Genomic DNA, 19,933 nt, shown 5'->3' with positions numbered 1-19,933 from the left:
CTTGGAAATGGCAAAAACGCCACTTTTTCGCCGCAGGAAGTCAAAAATATCCGACTTCCTGTTGGGTTTGAGATATGGCTCCAAGAGACTTTTTCGTATGTTTTGGCGTGTTTAAGGTGTGTGCCAATTTTCGTGCATGTGTGTGATTCGTGGATCGGGGGCTCGTCCGTTTAATTTTTCTAGGTGGCGCTGTCGAGTCATTTTGCCACGCCCACTTCCGAGACCCATATCAACCTGCTATTTACACCGGGTTTGGTGTGTGTGCAAATTTTCATGAGTTTTCGGGCATGTTTAGACCCTCAAAAGTGCCCCGATAGGGGGCGGAATAATAATAATAATAATAATTAAAGCTGCAAGCAGCGATGATAGGGACCTCGCACCCGGGCTCACCGCCGCCCGGTGACCTTACGATGACAGAGAACAGCGAACAATAATAATTTAAGCCAATATATAAAAAAAGATCTAAGAAAATCACAGATTTATGTCCAACTTCCTCCTGTCAGCAGGTGGCGCTATAACTATGACTTAAGATTGGCATGTAGATGTCTTCCGGAGAGGAATCTTATCAACCATGTGAAGTTTCAGGCACATGGGACATTGTGTGGCTGAGTTATAAGCCAAACTACCTTCTGCCAGCAGGTGGCGTTATGACTGACTCAATATTGTTATGTGGATGTGTTCAGGAGAGGACTTTTATCAATCATGTGAAGTTTCAGGCAGATCAGAGATTGTGTGGAGATTGTGTTTTAAGACAAACTACATTCTGCCAGCAGGTGGCGCTATGAAAGACTCAATATTATTATGTAGATGTGTTTAGGAGAGGACTTTCATCAACCATGTGACATTTTAGGCAGATCTGACATTGTGTGGCCGACTTACAAGCCAAAATTTCTTCTGCCAGCAGGTGGCGCTATGACTCTGACTCAATATTATTATCTAGATGTGCTCAAGAGAGGACTTTTATCAATCATGTGAAGTTTCAGGCAGATCGGACATTGTGTGGTTGAGTTATAAGAAATTCCTGTTCCATGGCGAAGCGTTGAGGTTTGTCATGCCACCACAGACACGCCCCTCTGCAAAAACTCTAGATCTTTACAATATATCATCGCTAGAGCTTTCAGATGACACCACTCTATTTTGGTGCTGATACGGGAAAGTTTGTGGAAGGAGTTTGTTACAGTGTCAAACATGTCATTTCCTGTGGCCAGCAGGTGGCGCTATAACTGTAACTGGATATCGGCACGTAAACCTGATCAGGTCAGGACTGTTATTAAATGTGTGAATTTTGAGGCAGATCGAATATTGCATGCCAGAGTTATAAAGACTTCCTGTTTTGTGGCGAATCATCAAAGTTTGCGAGGCTGCCACAGACACGCCCATCGATGAAAACTCTAAAGCTTCGCAATTTAACATCGCCAAGGCTTTAAGATGACAAAACCCAATTTTGGTGTCTATCAGATAAAATCCCTAGGAGGAGTTCGTTAAAATACAACGCCTGAAAATGGCAAAAGCGCCACTTTTTCGCCACAGGAAGTTAAAAATATCCGACTTCCTGTTGGGTTTGAGATATGGCTCCAAGAGACTTTTTCGTATGTTTTGCCATGTTTGAGGTGTGTGCCAATTTTTGTGCATGTGCGTGATTCGTAGATCGGGGGCTCGTCCGTTTAATTTTTCTAGGTGGCGCTGTCGAGTCATTTTGCCACGCCCACTTCAATATTGTTATGTGGATGTGTTCAGGAGATGACGTTTATCAACCATGTGAAGTTTCAGGCAGATCAGACATTGTGTGGTTGTGTTATAAGGACTTCCTGTTCCATGGCGAAGCGTTGAGGTTTGTCATGCCGCCACGGACACGCCCCTCTGCGAAAACTCTAGATCTTCACAATATATCATCGCTAGAGCTTTCAGATAACATCACTTAATTTTGGTGCTGATACGATCAAATTTGTGGGAGGAGTTTATAACTCCGTAAATCATGTCATTTCCTGTGGCCAGCAGGTGGCGCTGTAACTGTATCTGGATATTGGCATGTAAACGTGTTCAGGTCAGGACGCTTATCAAGCGTGTGAATTTTGAGGCAGATCAGATAATGCATGCCTGAGTTATAACGACTTCCTGTTTTGTGGCGAATCATCAAATTTTGCGAGGCCGCCACGGACACGCCCATCGATGAAAACTCTAAAGCTTCGCAATTTAACATCGCCAATGCCTTTAGATGATAAAACCCAATTTTGGTGTCGATCGGATAAAATCCCTTGGAGGAGTTCGTTAAAGTACAACGCCTGGAAATGGCAAAAACGCCACTTTTTCGCCACAGGAAGTCAAAAATATCCGACTTCCTGTTGGGTTTGAGATATGGCTCCAAGAGACTTTTTCGTATGTTTTGGTGTGTTTGAGGTGTGTGCCAATTTACATGCATGTGCGTGATTCGTATATCGGGGGCTCGTCCGTTTAATTTTTATAGGTGGCGCTGTCGAGTCATTTTGCCACGCCCACTTCCGAAGCCCATAACAAACGTAAATTTTCGCCACTTCTGAGGCGTGTGCAAAGTTGCGTGAGTTTTCGGGCATGTTTAGCCCCTCAAAACCGCGATTCATTCCGCGGAAGAAGAAGAAGAAGAAGAATAATAATAAACAGAGCAATTCCAATAGGGCCTACGCACCGTTTCGGTGCTCGGTCCCTAATAATAATAATAATTAAAGCTGCAAGCAGCGATGATAGGGACCTCGCACCCGGGCTCACCGCCGCCCGGTGGCCTCAGGATGACAGAGAACAGCGAACAACATTAATTTAAGCCGATATATATAAATAACCAGAGAAAATCACAGATTTATGCCGAACTTCCTCCTGTCAGCAGGTGGCGCTATAATTGTGACTAAAGATTTTTATGTAGATGCCTTCAGTAGAAGAGTCTCATCAACCGTGTGATTTTTCAGGCAGATCGGACATTGTGTGGCTGAGTTATAAGCCAAACTACCTTCTGCCAGCAGGTGGCGCTATGACTGACTCAATTATGTTATGTGGATGTGTTCAGGAGAGGAATTTAATCAACCATTTGAAGTTTCAGGCAGATCAGACATTGTGTGGCTAAGTTATAAGCCAAACTACATTCTGCCAGCAGGTGGCACTATGACAGATTCAATATTGGCTTTTAAATGTCTTCAGAAGAGGAATTTAATCAACCATGTGTAGTTTCAGGCAGATCAGACATTGTGTGGTTAAGTTATAAGGTAAAATTCCTTCTGTCAGCAGGTGGCGCTATGACTGTGACTCAATATAGGTATGGGGATATGTTCAAGAGAAGAATTTAATCAACCATGTGAAGTTTCAGGCAGATCGGACATTGTGTGGTTGAGGTATAAGGACTTCCTGTTTCATGGCGAAGCGTTGAGGTTTGTCATGCCACCACATACACGCCCCTCCGCAAAAACTCTAGATCTTCACAATATATATCATCGCTTGAGCTTTCAGATAACAACCAACCAAATTTAGTGCTGATACGAAAAAAATTTGTGGGAGGAGTTTATTACTCTGTAAATCATGTAATTTCCTGTGGCCAGCAGGTGGCGCTATAGCTGTATCTGGATATTGGCATGTAAATGTGTTCTGGTCTAGACTCTTATTAAACGTGTGAATTTTGAGGCAGATCTGATAATGCATGCCTGAGTTATAATGACGTCCGGTTTTGTGGCGAATCATCAAAGTTTGCGTGGCCGCCACGGACACGCCCATCGACAAAAACTCTAAAGCTTCGCAATTTAACATCGCCAAGGCCTTTAGATGATAAAACCCAATTTTGGTGTTGATCGGATAAAATCCCTAGGAGGAGTTCGTTAAAATACAACGCCTGGAAATGGCAAAAAAGCCACTTTTTCGCCACAGGAAGTTAAAAATATTCGACTTCCTGTTGGGTTTGAGATATGGTTCCAAGAGACTTTTTCGTATGTTTTGCCATGTTTGAGGTGTGTGCCAATTTTTGTGCATGTGCATGATTCGTAGATCGGGGGCTCGTCCGTTTAATTTTTCTAGGTGGCGCTGTCGAGTCATTTTGCCACGCCCACTTCAATATTGTTATGTGGATGTGTTCAAGAGATGACGTTTATCAACCATGTGAAGTTTCAGGCAGATCGGACATTGTGTGGTTGAGTTATAAGGACTTCCTGTTCCATGGCGAAGCGTTGAGGTTTGTCATACCGCCACGGACACGCCCCTCTGCGAAAACTCTAAATCTTCACAATATAACATCGCTAGAGCTTTCAGATAACACCACTCAATTTTGGTGTTGATACGATAAAATTTGTGGGAGGAGTTTATAACTCCGTAAATCATGTCATTTCCTGTGGCCAGCAGGTGGCGCTGTAACTGTATCTGGATATCGGCATGTAAACGTGTTCAGGTCAGGACGCTTATCAAGTGCGTGAATTTTGAGGCAGATCTGATAATGCATGCCTGAGTTATAACGACTTCCTCTTTTGTGGCGAATCGTCAAAGTTTGCGAGGCCGCCACGGACACGCCCATCGATGAAAACTCTAAAGCTTCGCAATTTAACATCGCCAAGGCCTTTAGATGACAAACCCCAATTTTGGTGTCGATCGGATAAAATCCCTAGGAGGAGTTCGTTAAAATACAACGCCTGGAAATGGCAAAAACGCCACTTTTTCGCCGCAGGAAGTTAAAAATATCTGACTTCCTGTTGGGTTTGAGATATGGCTCCAAGAGACTTTTTCGTATGTTTTGGCATGTTTGAGGTGTGTGCCAATTTTCGTGCATGTGCGTGATTCGTGGATCGGGGGCTCGTCCGTTTAATTTTTCTAGGTGGCGCTGTCGAGTCATTTTGCCACGCCCACTTCCGAAGCCCATAATAAACGTAAATTTTCGCCACTTCTGAGGCGTGTGCAAAGTTTCGTGAGTTTTCGGGCATGTTTAGCCCCTCAAAACCGCGATTCATTCCGCGGAAGAAGAAGAAGAAGAAGAATAATAATAAACGGAGCAATTCCAATAGGGCCTACGCACCGTTTCGGTGCTCGGTCCCTAATTAGTACTAAGAAATTATATGTTACCAGAGCAAAAGTTGTGTTAACTGAACATTTCTTGTCTGGATGGCCAAAAATGACAGAAGTTGAGAGAACAAGAAAATACAAAAGGAAATTAAAGCTGCAAGCAGCGATGATAGGGACCTCGCACCCGGGCTCACCGCCGCCTGGTGACCTTACGATGACAGAGAACAGCGAACAATAATAATTTAAGCCAATATATTTAAAAAATCTAAGAAAATCACATATTTATGCCAAACTTCCTCCTGTCAGCAGGTGGCGCTATAACTGTGACTCAATATTGGCATGTAGATGTCTTCCGGAGAGGAATCTTATCAACCATGTGAAGTTTCAGGCACATGGGACATTGTGTGGCTGAGTTATAAGCCAAACTACCTTCTGCCAGCAGGTGGCGTTATGACTGACTCAATATTGTTATGTGGATGTGTTTAGGAGCGGACTTTTATCAACCATGTGAAGTTTCAGGCAGATCGGACATTGTGTGGCCGAGTTACAAGCCAAACTACCTTCTGCCAACAGGTGGCGCTATGACTGACTCAATATTGTTATGTGGATGTGTTTAGGAGAGGACTTTTATCAATCATGTGAAGTTTCAGGCAGATCAGACATTGTGTGGTTGAGTTATAAGAACTTCCTGTTCCATGGCGAAGCGTTGAGGTTTGTCACGCCACCACAGACACACCCCTTTACAAAAACTCTAGATCTTCACAATATATCATCTGTAGAGCTTTCAGATGACACCACTCTATTTTGGTGCTGATACGGGAAAGTTTGTGGAAGGAGTTTGTTACAGTGTCAAACATGTCATTTCCTGTGGCCAGCAGGTGGCGCTATAACTGTAACTGGATATCGGCACGTAAACCTGATCAGGTCAGGACTGTTATTAAATGTGTGAATTTTGAGGCAGATTGAATATTGCATGCCTGAGTTATAATGACTTCCTGTTTTGTGGCAAATCATCAAAGTTTGCGAGGCTGCCACGGACACGCCCATCGATGAAAACTCTAAAGCTTCGCAATTTAACATCACCAAGGCCTTTAGATGACAAAACCCAATTTTGGTGTCGATCAGATAAAATCCCTAGGAGGAGTTCGTTAAAATACAACGCCTGGAAATGGCAAAAATGCCACTTTTTCGCCACAGGAAGTTAAAAATACCCGACTTCCTGTTGGGTTTGAGATACGGCTCCAAGAGACTTTTTCGTATGTTTTGGCATGTTTGAGGTGTGTGCCAATTTTCGTGCATGTGCGTGATTCGTAGATCGGGGGCTCGTCCGTTTAATTTTTCTAGGGGGCGCTGTCGAGTCATTTTGCCACGCTCACTTCAATATTGTTATGTGGATGTGTTCAAGAGATGACGTTTATCAACCATGTGAAGTTTCAGGCAGATCGGATATTGTGTGGTTGAGTTATAAGGACTTCCTGTTCCATGGCGAAGCGTTGAGGTTTGTCATGCCGCCACGGACACGCCCCTCGGCAAAAACTCTAGATCTCCACAATATATTATCACTAGAGCTTTCAGATGACACCACCCAATTTTGGTGCTGATACGATAAAATTTGTGGGAGGTGTTTGTTACTCCGTAAATCATGTCATTTCCTGTGGCCAGCAGGTGGCGCTGTAACTGTATCTGGTTATTGGCATGTAAACGTGTTCAGGTCAGGACTGTTATTAAACGTGTGAATTTTGAGGCAGATCTGATAATGCATGCCTGAGTTATAACGACTTCCTGTTTTGTGGCGAATAGTGTAAGTTTGCGAGGCCGCCACGGACACGCCCATCGACGAAAACTCTAAAGCTTCGCAATTTAACATCGCCAAGGCCTTTAGATGAAAAAACCTAATTTTGGTGTCGATCGGATAAAATCCCTAGGAGGAGTTCGTTAAAATACAACGCCTGGAAATGGCAAAAATGCCACTTTTTCGCCGCAGGAAGTTAAAAATATCTGACTTCCTGTTGGGTTTGAGATATGGCTCCAAGAGACTTTTTCGTATGTTTTGGTGTGTTTGAGGTGTGTGCCAATTTTCGTGCATGTGCGTGATTCGTGGATCGGGGGCTCGTCCGTTTAATTTTTCTAGGTGGCGCTGTCGAGTCATTTTGCCACGCCCACTACCGAAGCCCATAACAAACGTAAATTTTCGCCACTTCTGAGGCGTGTGCAAAGTTGCGTGAGTTTTCGGGCATGTTTAGCCCCTCAAAACCGCGATTCATTCCGCGGAAGAAGAAGAAGAAGAAGAAGAATTAAAGCTGCAAGCAGCGATGATAGGGACCTCGCACCCGGGCTCACCGCCGCCCGGTGGCCTTACGATTGACAGAGAACAGCGAACAATAATAATTTAAGCCAATATATTTTTAAAAATCTAAGAAAATCACACATTTAGTCGCTATAACTGTGACTCACAATTGGCATGTAGATGTCTTCCGGAGAGGAATCTTATCAACCATGTGAAGTTTCAGGCACATGGGACATTGTGTGGCTGAGTTATAAGCCAAACTACCTTCTGCCAGCAGGTGGCATTATGACTGACTCAATATTGTTTTGTAGATGTGTTCAGGAGTGGACTTTTATCAACCATGTGAAGTTTCAGGCTGATCAGAGATTGTGTGGCCGAGTTACAAGCCAAACTTCCTTCTGCCAGCAGGTGGCGCTATGACTCTGACTCAATATTATTATGTAGATGTGCTCAGGAGAGGACTTTTATCAACCATGTGAAGTTTCAGGCAGATCGGACATTGTGTGGCCGAGATACAAGCCAAACTACCTTCTGCCAGCAGGTGGCGCTATGACTGACTTAATATTGTTATGTAGATGTCTTCAGGAGAGGAATTTTATCAATCATGTGAAGTTTCAGGCAGATCAGACATTGTGTGGTTCAGTTATAATAACCTCCTGTTCCATGGCGAAGCGTTGAGGTTTGTCATGCCACCACAGACACGGCCCTCTGCAAAAACTCTAGATCTTCACAATATATCATCGCTAGAGCTTTTAGATGACACCACTCTGTTTTGGTGCTGATACAGGAAAGTTTGTGGAAGGAGTTTGTTACAGTGTCAAACATGTCATTTCCTGTGGCCAGCAGGTGGCGCTATAACTTCAACTGGATATCAGCACATAAACCTGTTCAGGTCAGGACTGCTATTGAATGTGTGAATTTTGAGGCAGATCGGATAATGCATGCCTGAGTTATAACGACTTCCTGTTTTGTGGCGAATCATCAAAGTTTGCGAGGCCGCCACGGACACGTCCATCTATGAAAACTCTAAAGCTTCGCAATTTATCATCACCAAGGCTTTAAGATGACAAAACCCAATTTTGGTGTTGATTGGATAAAATCCCTAGGAGGAGTTCGTTAAAATACAACGCCTGGAAATGGCAAAAATGCCACTTTTTCGCCGCAGGAAGTTAATAATATCTGACTTCCTGTTGGGTTGGAGATATGGCTCCAAGAGACTTTTTCGTATGTTTTGGCATGTTTAAGGTGTGTGCCAATTTTCATGCATGTGCGTGATTCGTAGCTCGGGGGCTCGTCCGTTTAATTTTTCTAGGTGGCGCTGTCGAGTCGTTTTGTCACGCCCACTACAATATTGTTATGTGGATGTGTTCAAGAGATGACGTTTATCAACCATGTGAAGTTTCAGGCAGATCGGACATTGTGTGGTTGAGTTATAAGGACTTCCTGTTCCATGGCGAAGCATTGAGGTTTGTCATACCGCCACGGACACGCCCCTCTGCGAAAACTCTAGATCTTCACAATATATCATTGCTAGAGCTTTCAGATAACACCACCCAATTTTGAAGCTAATACAAAAAAATTTGTGGGAGGAGTTTATTACTCCGTAAATCATGTCATTTCCTGTGGCCAGCAGGTGGCGCTATAACTGTATCTGGATATTGGCATATAAACGTATTCAGGTCAGGACGCTTATCAAGCGTGTGAATTTTGAGGCAGAACTAATAATGCATGCCTGAGTTATAACGACTTCCTCTTTTGTGGCGAATCGTCAAAGTTTGCGAGGCCGCCACGGACACGCCCATCGATGAAAACTCTAAAGCTTCGCAATTTAACATCGCCAAGGCCTTTAGATGACAAAACCCAATTTTGGTGTCGATCGGATAAAATCCCTAGGAGGAGTTCGTTAAGATACAACGCCTGGAAATGGCAAAAACGCCACTTTTTCACCACAGGAAGTTAATAATATCTGACTTCCTGTTGGGTTTGAGATATGGCTGCAAGAGACTTTTTCGTATGTTTTGGCATGTTTGAGATGTGTGTCAATTTTCGTGCATGTGCGTGATACGTGGATCGGGGGCTCGTCCGTTTAATTTTTCTAGGTGGCGCTGTCGAGTCATTTTGCCACGCCCACTTCCGAAGCCCATAATAAACGTAAATTTTCACCACTTCTGAGGCGTGTGCAAAGTTGCGTGAGTTTTCGGGCATGTTTAGCCCCTCAAAACCGCGATTCATTCCGGACGAGAATAATAATAATAATAATAATAATAAACGGAGCAATTCCAATAGGGCCTTGCACCGTTCGGTGCTCGGTCCCTAATTAAAGCTGCAAGCAGCGATGATAGGGACCTCGCACCCGGGCTCACCGCCGCCCGTTGGCCTCAGGATGACAGAGAACAGCGAACAATATTAATTTAAGCCGATTTATATAAAGAACCTGAGAAAATCACTCATTCATGCCAAACTTTCTCTTGTCAGCAGGTGGTGTTATGACTCTGACTCAAGATTTGCATGTAGATGCCTTCAGTAGAGGAATCTTATCAACCATGTGAATTTTCAGCCAGATCGGACATTGTTTGGCTGAGTTATATGTAATTTCCTGTTGCCAGCAGGTGGCGCTATGACTGTGACTCGATATTGGCATGTAGATGTCTTCAGGAGAGGATTTTAATCAACCATGTAAATTTTCAGGCTGGTCAGACTTTGTGTGGCTGAGTTATAAGCCAAACTACCTGTTTCCAGCAGGTGGCGCTATGACTGTGACTCAATATTGGCATGTAGATGTCTTCAGGAGAGGACTTTTATCAACCCTGTGAAGTTTCAGGCTGATTGGACATTGTGTGGCTGAGTTATAAGCAAAACTACCTTCTGTCACTAGGTGGCGCTATGACTGACTCAATATTGGCATTTAGATGTCTTCAGGAGAGAAATTTAATCAACCATGTGAAGTTTGAGGCAGATCAGACATTGTGTGGTGTAGTTATAAGGACTTCCTTTTTCATGGCGAAGCGTTGAGGTTTGTCATGCCACCACATACACGCCCCTCCGCGAAAACTCTAGATCTTCACAATATATCATCGCTTGAGCTTTCAGATACACAACCAACCAAATTTGGTGCTGATATGAAAACATTTGTGGGATGAGTTTATTACTTTGTAAATCATGACATTTTCTGTGGTCAGCAGGTGGCGCTATAACTGTATCTGGATATCGGCATGTAAACTTGTTCTGGTCTGGACTCTTATTAAACATTTGAATTTTGAGGCAGATCGTATAATGCATGCCTGAGTTATAATGACTTCCGGTTTTGTGGCGAATCGTTAAAGTTTGTGAGGCCGCCACGGACACGCCCATCGACAAAACCTCTAAAGCTTCGCAATTTAACATCGCCAAGGCCTTTAGATGACAAAACCCAATTTTGGTGTCGATCGGATAAAATCCCTAGGAGGAGTTCGTTAAAATACAACGCCTGGAAATGGCAAAAACGCCACTTTTTCACCGCAGGAAGTTAAAAATATCAGACTTCCTGTTGGGTTTGAGATATGGCTCCAAGAGACTTTTTCGTATGTTTTGGCTTGTTTGAGGTGTGTGCCGATTTTCGTGCATGTGCGTGATTCATATATCGGGGGCTCGTTCGTTTAATTTTTCTAGGTGGCGCTGTCGAGTCTATTTGCCACGCCCACTTCAATATTGTTATGTGGATGTGTTCAGGAGAGGACTTTTATCAACCATGTGAAGTTTCAGGCAGATCGGACATTGTGTGGTTGAGTTATAAAGCCTTCCTGGTCAATGGCGAAGCGTTGAGGTTTGTCATGCCGCCACAGACACGCCCCTCTCCGAAAACTCTAGATCTTCACAATATATCATCGCTAGAGCTTTTAGATAACACTACCCAATTTTGGTGCTGATGCGATAAAATTTGTGGGAGGAGTTTGTTACTCTGTAAAAACATGTCATTTCCTGTGGCCAGCAGGTGGCGCTGTAACTGTATCTGGATATCGGCATGTAAACGTGTTCAGGTCAGGACTGTTATTAAACGTGTGATTTTTGAGGCAGATCGGATGATGCATGCCTGAGTTATAACGACTTCCTGTTTTGTGGCGAATCGTCAAACTTTGCGAGGCCGCCACGGACACGCCCATCGACGAAAACTCTAAAGCTTCGCAATTTAACATTGCCACGGCCTTTAGATGACAAATGCCAATTTTGGTGTCGATCGGATAAAATCCCTAGGAGGAGTTCGTTAAAGTACAACGCCTGGAAATGGCAAAAACGCCACTTTTTCGCTGCAGGAAGTCAAAAATATCCGACTTCCTGTTGGGTTTGAGATATGGCTCCAAGAGACTTTTTCGTATGTTTTGGCATGTTTGAGGTGTGTGCCAATTTTCGTGCATGTGCGTGATTCGTAGATCGGGGGCTCATCCGTTTAATTTTTCTAGGTGGCGCTGTCGAGTCATTTTGCCACACCCACTTCCGAGACCCATAATAAACGTAAATTTTCGCCACTTCTGAGGCGTGTGCAAAGTTGCGTGAGTTTTCAGGCATGTTTAGCCCCTCTAAATCGCGATTCATTGGAGAGAAGAATAATAATAATAATAATAATAATAATAATAATAATAATAAACGGAGCAATTCCAATAGGGCCTACGCACCGTTTCGGTGCTCGGTCCCTAATAATAAACGGAGCAATTCCAATAGGGCCTACGCACCGTTTCGGTGCTCGGTCCCTAACAAGCAGCGATGATAGGGACCTCGCACCCGGGCTCACCGCCGCCCGGTGACCTTACGATGACAGAGAACCGCGAACAATAATAATTTAAGCCAATATATAAAAAAAGATCTAAGAAAATCACAGATTTATGTCCAACTTCCTCCTGTCAGCAGGTGGCGCTATAACTATGACTTAAGATTGGCGTGTAGATGTCTTCCGGAGAGGAATCTTATCAACCATGTGAAGTTTCAGGCACATGGGACATTTTGTGGCTGAGTTATAAGCCAAACTACCTTCTGCCAGCAGGTGGCGTTATGACTGACTCAATATTGTTATGTGGATGTGTTCAGGAGAGGACTTTTATCAACCATGTGAAGTTTCAGGCAGATCAGAGATTGTGTGGAGATTGTGTTTTAAGACAAACTACATTCTGCCAGCAGGTGGCGCTATGAAAGACTTAATATTATTATGTAGATGTGTTTAGGAGAGGACTTTCATCAACCATGTGACATTTTAGGCAGATCTGACATTGTGTGGCCGACTTACAAGCCAAAATTTCTTCTGCCAGCAGGTGGCGCTATGACTCTGACTCAATATTATTATCTAGATGTGCTCAAGAGAGGACTTTCATCAACCATGTGAAGTTTCAGGCAGATCGGACATTGTGTGGCCGAGTTACAAGCCAAACTACCTTCTGCCAGCAGGTGGCGCTATGACTGACTCAATATTGTTATGTAGATGTGTTCAGGAGAGGACTTTTATCAATCATGTGAAGTTTCAGGCAGATCAGACATTGTGTGGTTGAGTTATAAGAAATTCCTGTTCCATGGCGAAGCGTTGAGGTTTGTCATGCCACCACAGACACGCCCCTTTGCAAAAACTCTAGATCTTCACAATATATCATCGCTAGAGCTTTTAGATAACACCACTCAATTTTGGTGCTGATACGATCAAATTTGTGGGAGGAGTTTATAACTCCGTAAATCATGTCATTTCCTGTGGCCAGCAGGTGGCGCTGTAACTGTATCTGGATATTGGCATGTAAACGTGTTCAGGTCAGGACGCTTATTAAGCGTGTGAATTTTGAGGCAGATCAGATAATGCATGCCTGAGTTATAACGACTTCCTGTTTTGTGGCGAATCGTCAAAGTTTGCGAGGCCGCCTCGGACACGCCCATCGATGAAAACTCTAAAGCTTCGCAATTTAACATCGCCAAGGCCTTTAGATGACAAAACCCAATTTTGGTGTCGATCGGATAAAATCCCTTGGAGGAGTTCGTTAAAATACAACGCCTGGAAATGGCAAAAACGCCACTTTTTCGCCACAGGAAGTCAAAAATATCCGACTTCCTGTTGGGTTTGAGATATGGCTCCAAGAGACTTTTTCGTATGTTTTGGTGTGTTTGAGGTGTGTGCCAATTTTCATGCATGTGCGTGATTCGTATATCGGGGGCTCGTCCGTTTAATTTTTCTAGGTGGCGCTGTCGAGTCATTTTGCCATGCCCACTTCCGAAGCCCATAAAAAACGTAAATTTTCGCCACTTCTGAGGCGTGTGCAAAGTTGCGTGAGTTTTCGGGCATGTTTAGCCCCTCAAAATCGCGATTCATTGGAGAGAAGAATAATAATAATAATTAAAGCTGCAAGCAGCGATGATAGGGACCTCGCACCCGGGCTCACCGCCGCTCGGTGGCCTCAGGATGACAGAGAACAGCGAACAGTAATAATTTAAGCCGATATATTTAAAAAATCTGAGAAAATAACAGATTTATGCCAAATTTCCTCCTGTCAGCAGGTGGCGCTATAACTATGATTCACGATTGGCATGTAGATGTCTTCAGGAGAGGAAACTTATCAACCATGTAAAGTTTCAGGCAGATCGGACATTGTTTGGCTGAGTTATAAGCCAAACTGCCTTTTGTCAGCAGGTGGCGCTATGACAGACTCAATGTTGTTATGTAGATGTGTTCAGGAGAGGACTTTTATCAAACTTGTGAAGTTTCAGCCAGATCTGACTTTGTGTGGTTGAGTTATACTGCAAACTACCATCTGTCAGCAGGTGGCGCTATAACTGTGACTTAAGATTGGCATGTAGATGTCTTCCGGAGAGGAATCTTATCAACCATGTGAAGTTTCAGGCACATGGGACATTGTGTGGCCGAGTTACAAGCCAAACTACCTTCTGCCAGCAGGTGGCGCTATGACTGACTCAATATTGTTATGTGGATGTGTTCAGGAGAGGACTTTTATCAATCATGTGAAGTTTCAGGCAGATCAGACATTGTGTGGTTGAGTTATAAGGAATTCCTGTTCCATGGCGAAGCGTTGAGGTTTGTCATGCCGCCACGGACTCGCCCCTCTGCAAAAACTCTAGATCTTCACAATATATCATCGCTAGAGCTTTCAGATGACACCACTCTATTTTGGTGCTGATACGGGAAAGTTTGTGGGAGGAGTTTGTTAGAGTGTCAAACATGTCATTTCCTGTGGCCAGCAGGTGGCGCTATAGCTGTAACTGGATATCGGCACGTAAACCTGATCAGGTCAGCACTGTTATTAAATGTGTGAATTTTGAGGCAGATCGAATATTGCATGCCTGAGTTATAAAGACTTCCTGTTTTGTGGCGAATCATCAAAGTTTGCGAGGCTGCCACGGACACGCCCATCGATGAAAACTCTAAAGCTTCGCAATTTACCATCACCAAGGCTTTAAGATGACAAAACCCAATTTTAGTGTTTATCAGATAAAATACCTAGGAGGAGTTCGTTAAAATACAACGCCTGGAAATGGCAAAAACGCCACTTTTTTGCCACAGGAAGTTAAAAATATCCGACTTCCTGTTGGGTTTGAGATATGGCTCCAACAGACTTTTTCGTATATTTTGCCATGTTTGAGTTGTGTGCCAATTTTTGTGCATGTGCGTGATTCGTAGATCGGGGGCTCGTCCGTTTAATTTTTCTAGGTGGCGCTGTCGAGTCATTTTGCCACGCCCACTTCAATATTGTTATGTGGATGTGTTCAGGAGAGGGCTTTTATCAACCATGTGAAGTTTCAGGCAGATCGGACATTGTGTAGTTGTGTTAAAAAGACTTCCTGTTCCATGGCGAAGCGTTGAGGTTTGTCATGCCGCCACGGACACGCCCCTCTGCGAAAACTCTAGATCTTCACAATATATCATCGCTAGAGCTTTCAGATGACACCACTCTATTTTGGTGCTGATATGATCAAATTTGTGGAAGGAGTTGATAACTCCGTAAATCATGTCATTTCCTGTGGCCAGCAGGTGGCGCTATAACTGTATCTGGATATTGGCATGTAAACGTGTTCAGGTCACGACGCTTATCAAACGTGTGAATTTTGAGGCAGATCGGATAATGCATGCCTGAGTTATAACGACTTCCTGTTTTGTGGCGAATCGTCAAAGTTTGCGAGGCCGCCACGGACACGCCCATCGATGAAAACTCTAAAGCTTCGCAATTTAACATCGCCAAGGCCTTTAGATGATATAACCCAATTTTGGTGTCGATCGGATAAAATCCCTTGGAGAAGTTCGTTAAAATACAACGCCTGGAAATGGCAAAAACGCCACTTTTTCGCCGCAGGAAGATAAAAATATCCAATTTCCTGTTGGGTTTGAGATATGGCTCCAAGAGACTTTTTCGTATGTTTTGGCGTGTTTGAGGTGTGTGCCACTTTTCATGCATGTGCGTGATTCGTATATCGGGGGCTCGTCCGTTTAATTTTTCTAGGTGGCGCTGTCGAGTCATTTTGCCACGCCCACTTCCAAAGCCCATAACAAACGTAAATTTTCGCCACTTCTGAGGCGTGTGCAAAGTTGCGTGAGTTTTCGGGCATGTTTAGCCCCTCAAAACCGCGATTCATTCCGCGGAAGAAGAAGAAGAAGAAGAAGAATAATAATTAAAGCTGCAAGCAGCGATGATAGGGACCTCGCACCCGGGCTCACCGCCACCCGGTGACCTTACGATGACAGAGAACAGCGAACAATAATAATTTAAGCCAATATATAAAAAAAGATCTAAGAAAATCACAGATTTATGCCAAACTTCCTTCTGTCAGCAGGTGGCGCTATAACTGTGACTTAAGATTGGCATGTAGATGTCTTCCGGAGAGGAATCTTATCAACCATGTGAAGTTTCAGGCACATGGGACATTGTGTGGCTGAGTTATAAGCCAAACTACCTTCTGCCAGCAGGTGGCGCTATGAAAGACTCAATATTATTATGTAGATGTGTTTAGGAGAGGACTTTCATCAACCATGTGACATTTTAGGCAGATCTGACATTGTGTGGCCGAGTTACAAGCCAAAATTTATTCTGCCAGCAGGTGGCGCTATGACTCTGACTCAAGATTATTATGTAGAAGTGCTCAGGAGAGGACTTTCATCAACCATGTGAAGTTTCAGGCAGATCAGACATTGTGTGGTTGAGTTATAAGCATTTCCTGTTCCATGGCGAAGCGTTGAGGTTTGTCATGCCACCACAGACACGCCCCTCTGCAAAAACTCTAGATCTTTACAATATATCATCGCTAGAGCTTTCAGATGACACCACTCTATTTTGGTGCTGATACGGGAAAGTTTGTGGGAGGAGTTTGTTACAGTGTCAAACATGTCATTTCCTGTGGCCAGCAGGTGGCGCTATAACTGTAACTGGATATCGGCACAAAAACCTGATCAGGTCAGGACTGTTATTAAATGTGTGAATTTTGAGGCAGACCGAATATTGCATGCCAGAGTTATAAAGACTTCCTGTTTTGTGGCGAATCATCAAAGTTTGCGAGGCCGCCACGGACACACCCATCGATGAAAACTCTAAAGCTTCGCAATTTAACATCACCAAGGCTTTAAGATGACAAAACCCAATTTTGGTGTTTATCAGATAAAATCCCTAGGAGGAGTTCGTTAAAATACAACGCCTGAAAATGGCAAAAGGGCCACTTTTTCGCCACAGGAAGTTAAAAATTTCCGACTTCCTGTTGGGTTTGAGATATGGCTCCAAGAGACTTTTTCGTATGTTTTGCCATGTTTGAGGTGTGTGCCAATTTTCGTGCATGTGCGTGATTCGTAGGTCGGGGGCTCGTTTGTTTAATTTTTCTAGGTGGCGCTGTCGAGTCATTTTGCCACGCCTACTTCAATATTGTTATGTGGATGTGTTCAAGAGATGACGTTTATCAACCATGTGAAGTTTCAGGCAGATCGGACATTGTGTGGTTGAGTTATGAGGACTTCCTGTTCCATGGCGAAGCGTTGAGGTTTGTCATACCGCCATGGACACACCCCTCTGCGAAAACTCTAGATCTTCACAATATAACATCGCTAGAGCTTTCAGAGGACACCACTCAATTTTGGTGTTGATACGATACAATTTGTGGGAGGAGTTTATAACTCCGTAAATCATGTCATTTCCTGTGGCCAGCAGGTGGCGCTATAACTGTATCTGGATATCGGCATGTGAATGTGTTCAGGTCAGGACTCTTATCAAGCGTGTGAATTTTGAGGCAGATCTGATAATGCATGCCTGAGTTATAACGACTTCCTCTTTTGTGGCGAATCGTCAAAGTTTGCGAGGCCGCCACGGACACGCCCATCAATGAAAACTCTAAAGCTTCGCAATTTAACATCGCCAAGGCCTTTAGATGACAAAACCCAATTTTGGTGTCGATCGGATAAAATCCCTAGGAGGAGTTCGTTAAAATACAACGCCTGGAAATGGCAAAAACGCCACTTTTTCGCCGCAGGAAGTTAAAAATATCCGACTTCCTGTTGGGTTTGAGATATGGCTCCAAGAGACTTTTTCGTATGTTTTGGCATGTTTGAGATGTGTGCCAATTTTCGTGCATGTGCGTAATTCGTGGATCGGGGGCTCGACCGTTTAATTTTTCTAGGTGGCGCTGTCGAGTCATTTTGCCACACCCCTTTCCAAAGCCCATAATAAACGTAAATTTTCGCCACTTCTGAGGCGTGTGCAAAGTTGCGTGAGTTTTCGGGCATGTTTAGCCCCTCAAAACCGCGATTCATTCCGGAGGAGAATAATAATAATAATAATAATAATAATAATAATAATAATAATAAACGGAGCAATTCCAATAGGGCCTACGCACCGTTTCGGTGCTCGGTCCCTAATAAACGGAGCAATTCCAATAGGGCCTTGCACCGTTCGGTGCTCGGTCCCTAATAATAATAAACGGAGCAATTCCAATAGGGCCTACGCACCGTTTCGGTGCTCGGTCCCTAATTAGTACTAAGAAATTATATGTTATCCGAGCAAACACACATGGCTCTGTTTTTTTAAGTTGTGCTGACTGAACATTTCTTGTCTGAATGGTCTGAAACTACAGAAGTTGAATGAACCAAAAAATACAATTGGAAATTAGTACTAATAAATAAAATGTTATCGGAGTAAACACACATGGCAAAAAAAGACATACATTTTACCAAAACATTCATTTTCTTGCGGTTCTTCACTAAAGTACAAAAACAAGGTAGTGTATCTGTAAAAAAAAAAAAAAAAAAAAAAAACAAACACTAAGTCAAATTAATCACATGAAAAGGAAACACAATTATATTAAATATATAACAATTACAGCACATCTCTGAGACTACCTTACACTATCAATTTTAATAACCTTAGAATATCCCATAAATTATTCACAACACCCTGCTGAAAAAACAGCGTAAGCTGGTAAGGTATATTTTGATGCTGGTCTCAATGCTGGTTTTGCTTGTCTCAATGCTGGTCTTGCTGGTTTCAGTGCTGGTTTTGCTGGTCTAAGTGCTGCTCCTGACCAGCATTGAGACCAGCAAGACCAACATTGAAACCAGCATTAGGACCAGCATTGAGACCAGCAAAACCAGCATTAAGACCAGCAAAACCAGCATTAAAACAAGCAAGACCAGCATACCAGCATCAAAACATATACCTTCCCAGCATAAGCTGTTTTTTTTTTGTTTTTTTTTTCCAGCAGGGCAATTAGAGCAATAAATCTGAATTACTAGTTGCCTTGAGATATAAATCTTAGTATTTGTTGTAATTCATTTCAAAATCTATACTTGCATAATTACGTTTTGTGCTGGTACCTTGGCTGGTCATGGATAAATATGATATTAAAACTGCCAGTAAAGGATCTTACTTTAGTAATAAGTGTTCCACTGTATACACCTTCAGTTAAAAATGAACGATTTATTACTATTATTTTGGTTTTGATTTGATTTTGTTTGCTTAATATAATAATAAGCAGTTGGAATATACGCGCTGTCACTTTAAGAGCCACCCTAGATAGTAAAATACACTTGGACTAGTTCCAGCTAGATTCGCTGCCGCATCCGAGCCAGAATCAAGAACAATAAAGAAACACAGGAAGATTTAAAGACAAAATCTGAAATTGCACACATACACAGAAGTTTTTAAAACAACCCTGTTTTCCCAATAGACTTTAATTAAAAAATTGTACAAGACATATCTTAAAACAGCTCAATTTTATATAAACCTGAATATAGAAACCAATTTAAGATATAGCAAGAATCATCTTACAAATACCCATGACAATATGTAAAATATACAAGTCAAAATTGTAAAAAGAACTGCAGAATTCTTAAGAAACATTTTTAATAAATGTAATAAATAAAACATAATAATACATTTAAATGAGTGAGATGATTATATATATATATATATATATATATATATATATATATATATATATATATATATATATATATATATATATATATATATATATATATATATATAATTTGACTTGTATATCTTTATATGTCTTGTGCAATTTTTTATTAATATTTTTATTATATTATGTTAATTAAAAATGTAATAAGATGCTTTTTCAGAATTTAGCATATTGTCATTTTATATATATATATATATATATATATATATATATATATATATATATATATATATA

At 42.5% G+C, this 19,933-nt stretch overlaps 1 protein-coding gene and 1 long non-coding RNA gene across 15 annotated transcripts in view; one reads left to right on the top strand and one right to left on the bottom strand.

Moving 5' to 3' along the window:
- The window catches only part of ncam1a (neural cell adhesion molecule 1a), a 414,266-nt gene that overhangs the window by 25,533 nt on the left and 368,800 nt on the right, over positions 1-19,933 (top strand). The gene's annotated exons all lie outside the window — the stretch shown is intronic.
- On the bottom strand, positions 157-18,249 carry LOC141379870 (uncharacterized). Its single transcript, XR_012396788.1, has 3 exons — positions 18,143-18,249; positions 13,658-15,919; positions 157-373 (listed from the first exon to the last, which is right to left on the bottom strand). It is a non-coding gene; the product is annotated as an uncharacterized lncRNA (long non-coding RNA).

Source organism: Danio rerio, chromosome 21 (genome assembly GCF_049306965.1).
Source record: "Danio rerio strain Tuebingen ecotype United States chromosome 21, GRCz12tu, whole genome shotgun sequence".
Taxonomy (NCBI): Eukaryota; Metazoa; Chordata; class Actinopteri; order Cypriniformes; family Danionidae; genus Danio; species Danio rerio.
This window is presented reverse-complemented; position numbering and strand designations above follow the sequence as displayed.